Source organism: Seriola lalandi, unplaced genomic scaffold, assembly GCF_002814215.2.
Source record: "Seriola lalandi dorsalis isolate HSWRI2012SDOR001 ecotype SW California unplaced genomic scaffold, Sedor1 jcf7180002054333, whole genome shotgun sequence".
Taxonomy (NCBI): Eukaryota; Metazoa; Chordata; class Actinopteri; order Carangiformes; family Carangidae; genus Seriola; species Seriola lalandi.
Genome location: NW_019524886.1, coordinates 5,981 through 21,870, shown reverse-complemented (window position 1 = coordinate 21,870; position 15,890 = coordinate 5,981). Strand labels below are relative to the sequence as shown.

The following is a 15,890-nucleotide window of genomic DNA, read 5'->3' as shown; positions in this document are numbered from 1 at the left end:
TCATGTTGTATGTAAAATGTATTTATTTATTGATTGTACTACTGGGGCTGCAGATCTAGATATCTGGAACTTTAGTGTTGTCTCTTTCTTGTAAGTCACTTTGGATAAAAGCATCTGCCAAATGACTTAATGTAAATGTAATGATAGAATACCACACACACAGCACTGCTGTCTTCATTCATCATCCCATCTGTCCATCCGTCCTCTCCACCACTTTCTGTATGAATCCCACTCAGGGCTTGGTACTCTGTTATACTGACTGATCTCAGTGTGACTGCTCTGTGCCATCCATCCATCCATCTTTAAACCCCCTGTGTCTAATCATTTTGACAAGGACAAATAGACACACAAAGAAGTCAGTTTCCTCCTATGCTTCCAGGGCAGTGTCCTCACAGTAGAAAGCAAGAAATCATGACAGCGCATACTGTTCATTACAAGGTACTGTCCGAGTCCTTGAAAGTAAAAATGAACCGATTTTTAAGTTAACTTTAGACTCACTTTGGGCCCTTTCTCTGTGTAGATCCTAGAGAGAGATACAAAGCAGACACTTCCACTGGCTGGATCCCTTCGCCCACATGGAAGCTAATTTCTTTTGAAACGGACACCAGGAAACAACAGGCAGAACATGGCAAAGACTCCTGGCTCAGGACAAGTTTATTAGAAGTGCAGTTGTGTCTTTGGACTCAACTTTGAGCCATGTGATTTATGTTAGGATAAAGGGGTTTTTATGTTGTTTCATATGGCTGCTGTTTGTCACAGCCGCTACAGCTGGTGTGACGATCTGTAAAGTTATTCACAGCCAGTGTTGGAGGAGAGTTAGAACTACTTACATTTATATAAAAAAAGAGGATAATTTAATACAGCATCTTTACTGTGTCAAACATTGCCAGAAAATGTCCAAATGGAGTTAAGATATAAACCAATCAAGTTGTGGAATTTTATAGGCACAGTATTTGAGACTCAAAGGACAGGTTCGGATTTTCAGACACTCACATAAAAACAAAGAGTAAATTCTTCTCTAAAAGGAACATACGTTTGGAAGATTTCCATTTAATTGGCTGTCTCAGACTCCTGAAGTCTTACGTTAGCTTCAGCTGCACCTTTCCACAGAGCAAAGAGTGTGATTTTGTCCACTTATCATCACCCAGCCGTGGAGTCACGCTGGGAAGAGATCACTCATTAACTCTTTCGATGTGAATATTATAGTTAGATGGGTTTTTGAAAAAAAGTTTTCTCTGTTTGTCTGTGCATGTGAAATATGGCAGCGGTGAGGGCACCTTAAAAATCTTGTGTGATGTCTGGAAGGAATTACAGCGACAGGAGGCGTGTATTTCTCAGCTGAATAGACTGGCAGGACAGTGTAACATCCCTCAGGAGGTGGACGTGTTTTGTGAGCATGAATTGGAGCATGGACTGACTCTGCCTGTTGTGGCAAATCCTCACCTGACATCGCTGAACGAGGGAAGGGCGTGTGGGGCTGTGACTGGAACATTGTTGGGGAAAGGGCAGAGGAACAGTGGAGGGGAACAGCAGGAGTATGGGTAATGCTTATTCATTCCTCAACAGCAACTGTCAAAGTCTCCTTGAAATAAAGTTTACCACAGAATACTGTTGTTGAGTTTCACAGGGAGTATTAGAATATTAAAGTTAAGGTGTAAACGTCAAAATATAATTTATATGTAACTGAGCTATGCCCACTCAGCAAAACCCATGATAATTAGAGGTTAATAAAACAAGATAAGGAAGGCTACATCAAACAATGGGGAGTAACTGAGGAAGTAGAAGGAAGCACCCATCACTTCCTATTGCTCATAGAGAAAAAAGTTTTTTCATAATTAATAAAAACATAAAACTTATACCTCCCTCCCTCCCTCTCTCCCTCACTCTCTTCCATAAGTTTTCACCCACTATAAAATGTGGCAATAGGCTATAGCTCTGGCTGTAGCTATTGCTCTGCAAGGCCCATAAACGACTTACTCAGGGAACTGAGTTTAAACAACTGCATACCTCATGTCAACACTATTTCATAACCCTTTCGTATATTTGGAGGCTGCTTTGTGAAAACTTCACTGATACAAACCGTAAACTTTTCAAAAGCTGGTTTTATTTTCAGATTTATATTATTTTACAGTACCTGCTTGAACAGCAAACACCACACACTCATACAAAAGGGACAATGTCTTTACTTGTGTATTTCCATTTTGTGCTTTATGCTAAACTACATTTCAGATACAAATACTCCTCTTTTCACTCCATTATGGCTATTGTTACTTTAATCTATTGATTATAATCTCATTAAAATATGATGAATTAGTGTGGCCCATAACAGTACACAATAGTATGACCAGTTACTTTGACTCCAGCATCACAGGGACTAGCTGAAATATTTTATTATTGATTCTTACAGATTATCAAAATTACATTTGATACTTTTACTAAATTTTGTTCGATAAAACTTCTGTACGTTATATGATGCACCTCCATCCATAGTATTTAACACCATCTGCACGTACACATTCTAGTACAGAAGATGGCAGTGTGCTCCTTGGTGTTGCCGCTGCATGCAAACTGTCTGGAGAGCAGTGGTTATTTACTGCTTCTGATAAGTGGATTTCCAACCACGTGGCCTGTCTGATAGAAATCTGTTTGAGGCTCCGATCTCTCTGTTTCTTGTTCCCCTCCTCAGGTGCTATCTTGCTGCCAATACCACCTGCTTAAGTCTTTAGAGACCAGTGGACCAATTCTTTTTTTTATTTACACCTCTGAAACAAGGTTAATCTTTGCTTCGACTAGGGAGTTTCACACTGATATTAAATTCCTGTTGTCGAACACATCCCTCAGATTATTGACTAAGAGTCAAATTCATTTTGTACAAGCGAGTTATTGTCATCACTGTGGGGGCCAGTGTGAGGTCTAGATGCACATTAAAGGTGCAAGTTAGAAATGTGATTAAATATGAGGAAAAAAATAGGACACTGAGGTCCTGATAGTGCCGCCAGTAACAGAAAAAAAGGTCTAAGCCAGAGGAGTTACTGTTACTCTGCTCTGTGAATACAGCTGAACACTAATTAAAAAGAGCCAGCAGACCTGTTGCGCAAAAACTTCTTTATTCCTCGCAATGAAATATTTTAAGTTTTTTCAACTCTTGTCAGTCCTTCAGTTCTTTCTTTTCTCTTTAGCAGATGAGAACAAAATGTGATATTTTTGTCCTGAGGCGCCTGAAGGCAGCAGGGGCCTGGAGGAACATTTAATAATCAAATCAGCAAATTAGAGAAGAATGTGTTATTTAAGCACGTCAGGATGAATTTAGACCACCAGCCCCCATAGTGTGAAACACCTCCCTGATGGTCCATTTATAGGCTGAATTTACCAATTTGTCAGTGCTCTGCAGTTTATATTGTTTAACAGGGTAGGACGCTTGGCATGAACTCTAAGCTTTAGGGAGCAAAAGTCCCCAGAGAAAACAAGGATGACCTTTGCCTGCCGGCTTTCAATAAAACATATGAGATTGAACACAGAAGGGGTCACAGCGTGTGCACAGGCTACACTCTGATAAACCAGAGGGGAGAGGGGATGACTTTTATCATCCCCTATCCAATATTACCTGCACTCTTTAACCCTCTCAGGCCCCCCCACCTCTGTCTTTTGGACATGCTTTTTTTTTTTTTTTTTATTGTTGTCCTGGAAACTGACTTTTTTAAATTGCACCACGTCATAAATGCCAGCTGCATCCAAACACACACAAAACTCCAAGTCTGGATTGGTAGTAAACTGCTTCAGGACTTGGAAATCTCTGTTACAGGCCAGGGCCACCAGGGCAAAAGTAATTACACAATCTGTTTAGGTGTCATCAGCACATAATTTCTGTGGTCGCTCAAACATGAAGGAGACCTTGAGGTGCTTATTTGTGTGTTTGTGTGTGTGTGTATGTGTGTGTGTTCCTCATTGGGTCTGGTTGAGCTGCTGTCAAGGTGTGGAAATGTAATAAGTAATAACAGACGCTGTTCTAACTTATCGATTTCAGATGCCCTTGCAAACAATCAGAGTCAACAACAATCTTTATGGGAGAAAATGATGGTGGAGAGCTTGAGTGATGAGAGTTTATTAAAGCTTGTCTTATGAAACAAAGAAGTCTACAAATGAGAAAACACCTTGGCACAACTATAAGTTGTTGTTACAAGTTATATCTCTATGCTATAATTAAGAGTATTTGCCTGAAAAAGATGAATCTGGCTGCATAAGGAGCATAAAAATATACACGTTTGTTTTAATGTAGCTATTCATATTAATATTAGTCATTCAAGCCATTTCAAGGATGAACCGTATTATGAAGTATGTGACATCGTTCATGTCTGGAACAATGAGTTTGACTCATTTTTTATAAAGACTTGTAAGTGTGTGCGCCAGGGAGCAAGAGAGCGAACGAGTTAGTAGTATTTTTATGTAAACTTACTACATAAATTTGACCAAGCTCAAAAAGTTGTAGTACTCAGAAATGTAGCGACAAAGGGGTTTGATTCATGTCCCACCTTTGGACCAGCAGTGGACCACAAGCAATCTCTTCTCTTATGTGAAAATCAATTTCTAGAGTGAGTGTATGTGAAATCTTTCATGATTTATTAGAATGCATTTTTTTTCAATCACATTTTCTCCCATCACGCTTATGAAGTACGGGGTTTTATGGCAATGTATAGCTGCTGAGGAACTTCTGTTCCAGTGAACTGTAGCTGCTGCAGACTCACTCAGTGGTGTTGACTTCAGTGTTCTCATCGGCTCAAACTTTACGGTCATTACAAACAGTAAAAAGTAGATTGAAAAATTAAATACCTGCTCTCTCTCTCTCTTGCTCCCTGGCACACACACACACACCCTTACACAATTTAACAGCTTCTGTCTTAATTTTAATGGAAATAGACAGGTAGGTATTTGTATGAAAACACTGCAGAAAGGGACCAAAATAAAATTTGGGATTGAGACCCCTCTTAGTCTTAGCACAGCAAGCAGGATACCAAACCACAATCTTGATACCAAAGACCTTTTCATGGCCGAGCCACTGGACTGTGATGCCTCATTAAGCTCAGACTAAAGAGCCAGATTTGAATCAAACAGAATTTCCATGCATCTTATTACTAAAGCGAAAGGGGAATTACAGTTGTGCTGTCAGAACAGAGATGCTGAAAAAAAAAAATCTATGTGCTCCATTGCAAACTACTCAGGCAAAGTAATCTTGTTTTGGCCAACACACTGGTTCAACAGTTCTGAACTCTGCGTGATATTTCTACGTAACCTTTTTATGATTCATTTTGGATTAAAAAGCAAAGCCGGGGTATGGAGGTCTGACATTTAAAGGCTGCTGCCGATTTCCAAGGCCTGGAAGGCAGCTGCCTCTCCTGCCTCTCCTCTCTAACAGCGTAAGGCAGAGCTTTTGCTCATGCTGAAACTGACACCTGCAGACTCGGGCAGGGGATAACGGCGCAGTGAATCAGACAGCGAAGCAGAGTGAAGGCATAGCTCTGAGCCTACATTACAGCATAAATCAGAAACCCCAGGTAATTATTTTCATTTCTCCATCAGCTCGGGGATCAGTACCCTTGAGGTGGTTTCCTGCCCGTTAGCCCTCCACCTCGAACATCCTTAACATCCAGCAGCCTTCTAACCCTGACAGTTCAAGCATCTAATCCCATTTAAAGCATCCCAAGGTTGGCTTAGATGACTGTTTTTTTGTAAATCAGAAAAAGGCTATGTGAGAGCAGAGAGAGAGAAATAAGACAGGAGAGAGACAGGCACAAATAAAAGATGGTAAATGAGGGAGAGAGAAAAGGAGGAAAACGAAATCACCTCAGAAACAAATCAAAGAAAAATCCTCCGTGAGGATCAAACTCCACTAAGGTCAATAAGTAGGTTTAAGCAGGATTTGAGCTGGAGTACAGGGTGATCTCAGAGCATCTTAGAAAGTTTAGGAGGCCAGCTGCACGGTGCTGTGTGCGTCTGTGTGTGCAAACAGTATGCGGGTGCTCTCATGAGTATCCATTTTTGTCTTTATGTGGGTTTGTGTACCTGTGTGTGATGGGTTCATCTTTCCTAAAGCATGTGCAGTATAATGTTTGTCTATTTTTGAGGTTGCACATCCTACAAAGCCTTTGCAGGGGATTTGACCAAACCCAAAGAAATGTGGATGAAGAGATAAATCAATATAAAGTCTGTTTCGTCTGTCAGGGATATTCCCATGTGTTCAGAGTAGCAGCTTTCCAAGAAACAGCATTCCAGTAAAAAGGATGGATAGAAAAGCATTCTGTGGTGTGTATAGAGGTTGTTTCACAAGCTTTTATGGCTGCTGCCCAGGTGATGAACTTACTCTCAGAGGTCTGCCTGGATCAGTTTGTCTGATTAAGATCAACTTCAAACCTAAACACACGTTTTATAAACCTGTTGCTGAGGTATAGATGAACTTCTCTTGTCATACATCTCTGTCGGCCTTCTCTCCCGGACAATACGCCTGTAAGGTGGTCTGTGCTTATAGCCCCCAGTGAGTCACACTGTCTGCCTACTTAGAGGGTTTCAAACTGGGGACATTTGACCAACCTGAGAGCCACATTATGTGACAGAACATTGAAGCAAACAACATGACCTTTAAAGCTTGTTTTCTCCATTACACAGAGGAAACATAACTCAGCTTTATATGGAGGAGAATGGGCAGAGGTGGACCACGGGTGAGGATGAGAACAAAATGAATGAAAATGTAGGTAGAAACTGCAACTTCAGTCTGAGAAAATTACCCTTGACTTTCGAACGACTTGTCGGCTGCAAGTGTAGTCTTTTCTTTGCAATAGGCGACCTTCAGTTTGAGAATGATAGCAGTGCTAGGTAGACACATGGGGGATGATTCAATGGAAAAAATGTGTTATTGTGTATGACTGTGAAAAGAAAATCCAAGCTTCCAAACACTCTGAAACTCCTTTGAAAACACTGTTTATTGTCTGAGCTTTTCGATCAAATATAAATTCAGAGCAGAGTTTTTGAGGTGTTTTATGTTTTTTTCTTTTTAGTTGTTTTGCGTTTTATAGTCATATTGGTTATTTTGATCAGACTACATTTCAGTTAAGGTTTTCATGAAACCACACTTTGTTACCTTTTTCCTTCCCCAAATCTGTCATCTAGAAAATTGCATCTATATACTATTCAGTGGTTTTGCCAAATACATTTAGGAGGAAATGTAATTGGTGCCTGTACACAAGTCTTGCTATTACTACAACTAAACTAAAAGGCATATTACTCTTGCAGTCTTTGCTTCATGAAGCACAATATAATAATACAGACAATGTAGAGATGACAACACAGAGCCAGATTCAAAACTTGAATGTTCCTCATTTTTCTGCCCGTCCCTGCATTTAAGCCCTGCAAACCTTTTACACCAAGGTGATTCTTTTTTATTAATCTCTCTTACTGAGTGTTTCCTGGCTCCTCACTTATACATTCCAGACTGCATCTGACATGTGTAACCATCAGATTCTGTGTAACCTCTTTTTGTGACACACTTTTCCATATTATGCCATAATATGTCCTGAACTGCATTATAATCATCAGTGTTAGCTCATTGGTGATGCCGCATGCATCTTCTGGCCTGTGGCAGATTCCATGCTCCAACAGCGGTGGTTAACAACAGGCTCTTCCCAGCTGACACGTGCTGGTCAGAGAGAAGATGGAGTGAAGACAGACCTAAGGCAGAGACACACAACATATCATGTACACACATGAACACACAAGCTATGACATGGTTTCTGGAGGGCATACGTTAGAAATTAATCAATAAATTATACAAATGACATTGGTAAATATTCCCAAACAATGTGAAGTATCTGCAGCTCATTACGAAGGATGATAATTGCTTGACTGCGTGACAAAGAATCCCTATTAAAATGAACAAAAAAAATTTCTTCTGAATCAAATAAGAGAACCAGTGTTATCCCAGATCTTCAGTCATGCTTGCAGATATCCACAGATTATTTCAATAAATCATTATTTGAAGCTTTTGGAGCAAAGTAAACAGTAATGCTCCAGGCTAATGTTGCGTGGAGTCTGTGTTTGCCAGACTCATTTATCAGTCGCATCATATTTCACTTCGTCTACAGATGGGTCAAAGCCAAAGTTTTAGAACAAAGTTTTGTCCCATATTGGTGAAGTTACTCACCCTCCGTAACACGGGAACCTAGGATGACACACACTTACCGGAAGCGTAGTGGGGTTTTTTTTTTTGCAGGTTGTATCCAGTAGCTTTAACCCCCAAGATGAACAGTTTCATCACAGATGAAACTTTAATTCCTATCTCTTACAATTTACATGTAGTCAGAAACTGTGTTTGAAAACTGGTAAAAATGATTTGTTTATGGTAACAGCTTTAATCTGCAGCCTATACTCAGCAATTCTCGGATATTTTCTCCATTTTTCTCTTTGCTTTCTGTTTCCAGTCTTTTCCTGCAGAGCATGTTTACTGTAAACTGTCTTCTGCTGCCAGTGTCCTCTGGCAGCAGAAAACACTCCACCAAGTGTGGGAAGTGTGGGGATGTCTACAATACAATCACTCTAAACTGATCTGAAGGAAAAAAAGAAGCATTTCTGATGAAAATCATTGGATATTAAAGTACAAGAATTTCCTCTATGAGCTGTGTAACAGCTGCAGCTGCAAATGTTGATCGTGTTAGTGTTTGTGTGGGCCAAACAAGCAAGCCAAACTAGATTAGCCTTATGTCCTTCACTTCCTTCCCGCATACTTCAAATTTTGTCTGCTATGAACTTAGATACAAGGCTCCTACATGAACGCAACATTTTCTGCCAGAATTAAAACAGCTCTGGTCATTTCATATGAGAGATTTCTTGTTTTCTCTGTGCTCTTCTTTGTTTTGAAGTGAGTGGGTTCAGTTGGAAAAAGGTGTTGTGACACATGTCCTTACACCAATAAAGATCAATCAGTTACAATCTGATTAAAATAGGTGTGTTGTTTGGTTACTGCCAATCAAATCTGATCACACCACACCAAGACCGTGTTGAGGAAGCAGATTATTGAGAGTTAAACCTCCTGAAACATGTTGGTCTAAACTTTAAACTTGAGACATGAACAAAATGCCATTTAATGTTGTTGACCAGATCTCCAGTCAAACTTCCAAATAAGTTCTAGTTTTAGTAGTTTAGACGTTTAATTTTCAATCTTCCTTTTCCATCAGTAAAGGCATACTTGAAACTTCTATGTTTCACATACATTTATTGCAGAATGTTGTTCACATATATTCAGAGCTGAATGTATGAAATAAAAATTAAAAAATGGACAGTATAGACACACTCTCCCGTGCTACCCTTTTAATTAAAAAAGCATCAGGAGTAAATCAAATAGAAATAATTTAAGCTAGACCTTCTGAAGGCAATTGTGGGAGTTTTGGCTGGACAAAACACAAAAACATGCCTACTCAAATGATAAAAGGCTGAATAATTTAGCCTAGTTAAATCCTTAGCCTACAAGTCTACACTATCCAAAGAGCAATGACTCATCCTTTGGTTTAGCACATATACTGTAGATCTAGCCCTAACCTAATCATCTAGGTGTTTAGCCAAGAAGACAAGCATATTTACTGTGGGAGCGTTGCCGGGTGACTGTTATCCCGTTGTGCCGAGTGTTCCTTCAGATGCAGAGGTATTTGCAGATTAATGTGTTACCTGCTTTTTTCACCACTTTATTGATGCAAAGAGTGCACACAGCTTCATCTGTGCTGCCTGTCTCACCTTGGATCTGAACCCAGAATATTCTCAAAAAGGGGAGAAGCATTTTTCGTATTTATCCACAGAAATATGCACTTAAAATTAGAGCTTTTGTAAGGCAAGGAAATGACACGTGATTTACTGCAGGAAAGTTAGAGGAGGTCGGAGATTTTTTTCTTGAAGAGATGAATTTTTGGATTTAGACAGAATACAGTGTAGGAAGCTGTGAAGGTAAAAGACATTTCACCTTAGATTGAGTTTGGAACAAGGAGCCAAACCCAAAGCGGCAGCTGTGTGCAGTGCCTGAGCTAGACATACAAGACTGGACTGTGACCTTGTGAATCCTTTTACAAACTTAAGGGTCTACACTTGCATTTTAAATGTGATGCAAGCAGAGGTGTTAGCAGCCAGAAAAGAGGTGGAAAGAAGATGAGTGTTGACTGCGTCCCACCTATACTCACGTAAAATAGGGCATCATCCTCAGGCTACTACATGGGTGAACATCTTATCAGATTATTGGATTGTCACATAGACAGGCACGTGCACACATGATCATACAGTATGACTACACACAACAGTGCCGCTAAACAAATCCGACCTATCTTATCTTGCACTGGGAATCAGTGCATTAAAAATCACCTCACTCCCAAGCAGTTTTCTCTGTGGCGCTAACAGCACATATTGCCCTGATGAATAAGATAATAGAGCAAATTTTCCTTGACTGTTCAGGAATTACATTATGCTACATTAATGTGAATTATAGTCTGCAGAGAGGATTAATTTACACCAACATTTTCTGCTATTTCTCTAATAGTTTATCTGCAGTGACTCTGCTGTTGAGCTGTCAAAATCTCTGTTAATAATTATTTTCCTTCTGTAACAAGCCAGGGGGCTGTGCTGTTAGCATTAATAATCCCTCTTCTTTTTGAGTAAATAAAATGCAATTAAGTTTCACTGGTCATGATTAGTAAGAATTTCCAGAGAGGAGTGTATAATGTCTGCTGTTAAGTTACAGGAAAAAAAAGTCCGAATTTAGGTTTAAGAGTCTGGAGGACGCTGACAATTTCACACCTCCGTTCATAGATCTTCTAAGGGATAACAAACTCAAAACTGAACTGAAGATGAAAACTAATTAGTCCTTTCTTCAACACATGTACTGGAAGCTTCTTTTTTCAACAGTAGATATTTCCCCTCTCTTCTGCTTTCATGTATGCATGATCCTCACATATCCCTACATCAAATTTGTATCCTTGGGGAATCACCTTTAACCTGACCTCTCTCTCGAAATAGCCTTTGCATCCTGTGGGAATGGACTGATGCGCACGCCATCCAGCAAGCTGCATGGAAACTGCGTTTCGCTCAGCTGTGTGGAGGCTGTATGGAAAAATATACAATTTGCATTATGCATTGTGTATATCAGGATATTCAAGGCTGCTTTGGCAAGTCAGTGGCCTCTGTATTATATTACTGTCACTTTTCCTTAGAGAATACATACATGAAAGTGGTACAGAAAGTTCTACTCATGTATACATTAATGAACTTCACGAACATGAGCAGAGATAGACATAATGACAAGCTTAGTCACTCACACATCATCCACTGACTCACTCACTAACATTCAATTTGTAGCATGTTTAAGTAAAAGGGACTGAAATAGAAGTTGTTTACACTCAAATTTACTTATACTGCAGAATGACAAATTTCTCACGCAACACAAACAAAAAACAAGTAACATCCAAATGACAGACAACCCCTTGCAGATGGGCTGACTGAAACAAAGCATACATTAATGCATCAAGGTGTTTTTCAATTCAATTACAATAAGTGGATTCCACAGGATTACCATTCAATTCTTCTTTTAGGATAATACTGGGACACTTAACTGCCACAAGTCCACACAAGTCAGCTCCTGATGCATTCTCGATAAAACAGGCAGAGTGAGAACACCGTATATTTGATCCATAGCCTACTCGGCTAGGTGTGGACTTTGAAGTAGAACATTACTTGGACTTTGACTGATCTCACAAGTCCAGAAAAAATACAACTGCAGAGAAGATTGTAGATAGAGAAAGGCCTATAGAAACATTAAACCCTGAAAATATCATTTACAAACCAGAATGGTTTTATCAAAGACAGTTATTGTGTTATGTTATTCAGTATTTAACAGGAGGCTTAGGGGATCTCTGTGGTCCCTCACAGAAAACATGTAGAGGACTAATATAATAGTGTACACAGTTTTGACAGACCACAAGCCATATTATATACATGATACACTAGTATGCCTATTATGGCGACATTTTAATATTGGCTCAGGTGAAATGTCAGCTTGCTGTTGAAAATGGCCAGTTCTCCACCCTGTGGATGTGTTTGCAAGAGAAGAGGACGGCAGATTTAGAACTGGTTCTAAGCCAACTGAACCATATGTGACCTGATGGCCTTTTCTCCACGCCTTGTGCACATTACACTGTGATATTATATCATCATTGCGGTTCTTTTTGTTGGAACTGGAGAGGAGAGAGAAGCTGTCCACAAGCTACTGTACACTGCTGAGAAATCTATATTCAGTTCTATTTCAGTCAGAGTCAATAGAGTGAGAAACGCAGCAGGCAGGAAGAATCCTCAAGACCAGGTTCATTATGATCAGAATGAGAGGCTCTGCTATTTATGGGACATCAAAGGTAGATGAGAGAAGGTATTGATGTGAAACTGTGTGGGGCGCTGCAGCCTGAGGATAACAGCATCGACTCTTCTCTAAGGGAGCTTGCTGTCCATGTCTTGAAATAAATTGAGAGGGGAAAAAAATGAGGGCAACCTTGCAAAGGAAGGACGTTCTCATCACAATATTTGTCCATTAATTTGATTACATTTTACCACAATGCTGCCAGCACTTGCAGACCGTAGCTGTGTCTCAATTCCGGGACCGCAATCTTAGTATGCTGCATTTTAACACCAATTGCATCACAATGGGCTGCCCCATTTCAAAGGCTCCTTCTATTGCCTTCTCCTGAGAAATGTGCCCTTCTTTTCCTGGGCAATGAATACACTTTGACACTTTTTAAATGTAAGATGGCCTACATGGTTGCAACTTAATCAAATAACTAATGATGCAAATGTAAAAATACCAAGGGGCCTTAAAACTAAAATCTTCGTTAAAATAGTCATGTGTTGAGTAACTTCACCTTCATGACGTGAGCTAATGAGCTAGCTACTTGTATCCGCTGCACTTACTGCAGCTCGGCTGCACGCATCTGGCCTATAAACAGCCATTGAAATTAAAACTGGGGTAGACAAAAATCTAGGAAGGAAAAAAAAAAAGCCAGAATTTGAAAATACAGCTGCCCTCCTGCAGTGATCCCCCCAAGAGACATGCATTCGCTTCATGCACGCTCACAATACAGCCTCAGCCGTGTGCCTTTGGCTATGGTTTGCAGAAGGCTAAACTATTAGCAACATTCAGCATAGCCACTCATCACGTGCTTTCATGGTAAATGTACCTACACAACCAACCTTTGATATTTACTTTACATTTAGATATTACAGTAAAAATTAAATAAGCTGCCTGTTACCTGTCCAGGAGAAGTACGACAAGTGCTCTCAATCTCTTAAATGCTTCACGGATATTCACCTGTATCCACCTGAAGGGATGTGCATATGAATCTGCATTTGTAGAACAGTCAATAGGAACGTTAATAGGAAGTCTCCTGTCATGGACTAGATTTTCAAAAGCCAAGAGGAGGTATAGATGTATAGTTTGCTCTCAGACCACTTGAAGTAGGAAAGCCTTCACTTTCAAACTTAGATAGGTTTAAAGGTTGATATCTCACCAAGACTGTAGCTGTACTATAATTTATACTTATTACTTATTGATACTATATTATTATGTACATAAATGGATCAGGTTGAACAAATTTAGACAGGTTGTGAATTCTGCTTGGTTTTCAGACAGTTGAATATCACTTTTAAAGTCCAGTACAAATGTTGGGATTGATTGTACGGCTAACCTGTACTTAATTATTTACTATTTTAGCTCCTTTTTGTTGTGGGTGTGATGCAAAACTTACTCTAACCTTTTGTTTTGTTGTAGAGAGCAAGGAGTGTACTGCTCAGGTTATTGAATGGTGGGGAGGACAATGATGGCCTCATCAGGACCAGAAAGTCAGCTGTTGTACCTTGGAGGTAAGGCAACAATTGGTCATTTGTAATTCAGTGTCGCCATTTGCCCATCTTACACTTGACACTTAAATTGCCATCCTAATATAACAACCAGTGGATGTGGCAATTCCCTTTTTCTTTGTTGTGTGTGTGTGTGTGTGTGTGTGTGTGTGTGTGTGTGTGTTTTTTTGTGCTGTCATACTTTCTTGTATATTTACTTTTTTAACTCAAAATGGGACATCAAGGTTAATGATTTCTAGGAGATTTTGTGTCTGTCACCTTTTCTAGTCCTCCTGTGTTTCCATCCCTTTGTTAACATGCTAAGCGTTCCCCTTTTCGCTTGCTTTCTCTGTGATTAGGAAAATTCTTGAGAAAATGGGTCTGCTGAGGAAGGCAATAAACAAAAGAAAAAACGAAAACAAAAGAAAAACCTTGTTAAAAAATACAAGGTGATTTTAAATTGAAAATGTTTTTGTTTTAATCATGCAAGTTCGTGAACACACTTCAGCTGAAATTTGTTTTGCTGCTGTTTTTTTGACTGCCATAATGGATTTCTTCTGCTTTAGAATTGCAAGTGTCCAGGGTCAGGAGAGGGATTGAGTGGGAAACCCCCTGCTGCAACTTGGTTTGTCCTCATGGATGAGATGTTGGGGACAAAGGGATACCACCACTCACCCACCCCCCTACCATCATAATTTCCTCCATCCCTGAGGGCACACCAGGGCCAAGTGTGGCTGTGGATGACCAGGAGAAGGAAAAGGAAAGCCAGCCAGAGAGAGAGAGGGAGGGAGAAGATGAGCTTCTACAGCTCATCAAGGATGATATGAGGCGAAGAGAGAAACAAAGAGAGAGGAGAGCACAAAAAGAAGCACAAGAACAAGCTCTTCTCTCTACTTGAGTGAAATTAAATTGATGAATTAAAGTAAAGCACATGTTAAATATATTGTGTATTTCATTCCCAGCGATCTTTACCTCTATTTATGTGAGTTATGAGTGTTGCATTTTACCGCTGTAGATGTTTGAGGTTGAGCTAATTTGAACTACTTTATATACTGCTGGGTAGCTTAATCCACAGCAATGCACCATATTCTATAAGACCATCATATGTTTGTAGTGTTGCTGTCCTGTGAGAACCACACATCTCCAAAAAGTCCACTTTTCATGAGCCCTGTTTTCAGCTTAGTGACAATGCATTTCCAGCTACTCCAAAGGAAAGTTAAATAGCTTATTTAGATCAAGGAGTAGGAGAATGTTCTCAAACCATAAAGATACAATTAATGCTTCAGTTTATCACAAACATTCACAAAATCAACACATTTTGAGATATGTGGTTTTCACTGGACAGGAAAGGTATGAAAAATTGTAATCTGAGAGTAACTAGTCACTACATCTGTCAGTCACCAAGATGAGGTGGGGCCCTGTAAAGAAATAAAAAAAAAAAAGAAATGCTTTTGAAATATTTGTGTATGCGTCAAAGATGTAGACAATGATTTACTGTGCACACATGGAACATGTCTTCCAAGCAGATTTTTCAGTCTTCTGGGGGCATTGGTCCACAGCATGGACATTGTCTCCACTAACTAATAAATACCTTGGCTTTTAGCTGCTACTACTACTAGCTGCTGATCCATTATGTTCAGTAACAAGTGGCCAACTTTATTTGTCTGCTGTTTGGTGCTGGGCAGCGAGCAAACAGTTTACAAGAGCTGCATCTGGAAACAACGCTGATGAGAGTGGAGAGAGTCAACCAAAAGAGTAATATTGCAACCTTAATCACAAAACAATGAATCCAAAGACTCTGAAATGCTCTGCAGAGCTGAGTAGACCTGCATGGGCGGATGATACTCCTCTGATGCTTCGTCACTGGGAGCAAAACCTCTGATATTACACAGGGATCTGATCCATCGTTATTCCAAAGTCAGTTTTGAAAATAACAGTTGGAAGCCTTGACATTAGATCTTGTCACTGAGCAACCATCTGTGGCTGCATGA

General features: G+C 39.8%; 1 long non-coding RNA gene across 3 annotated transcripts in view; it reads left to right on the top strand.

Annotated features, from left to right (window-relative positions):
• The window catches only part of LOC147819067 (uncharacterized), a 25,199-nt gene extending 9,309 nt beyond the window's left edge, over window positions 1-15,890 (top strand). For all 3 annotated transcript variants that reach the window (XR_015437313.1, XR_015437312.1, XR_015437311.1), the window contains exons 2-3: window positions 13,832-13,923; window positions 14,466-15,890. This is a non-coding gene — a long non-coding RNA (uncharacterized LOC147819067). The remainder of the gene's footprint in view (window positions 1-13,831; window positions 13,924-14,465) is intronic.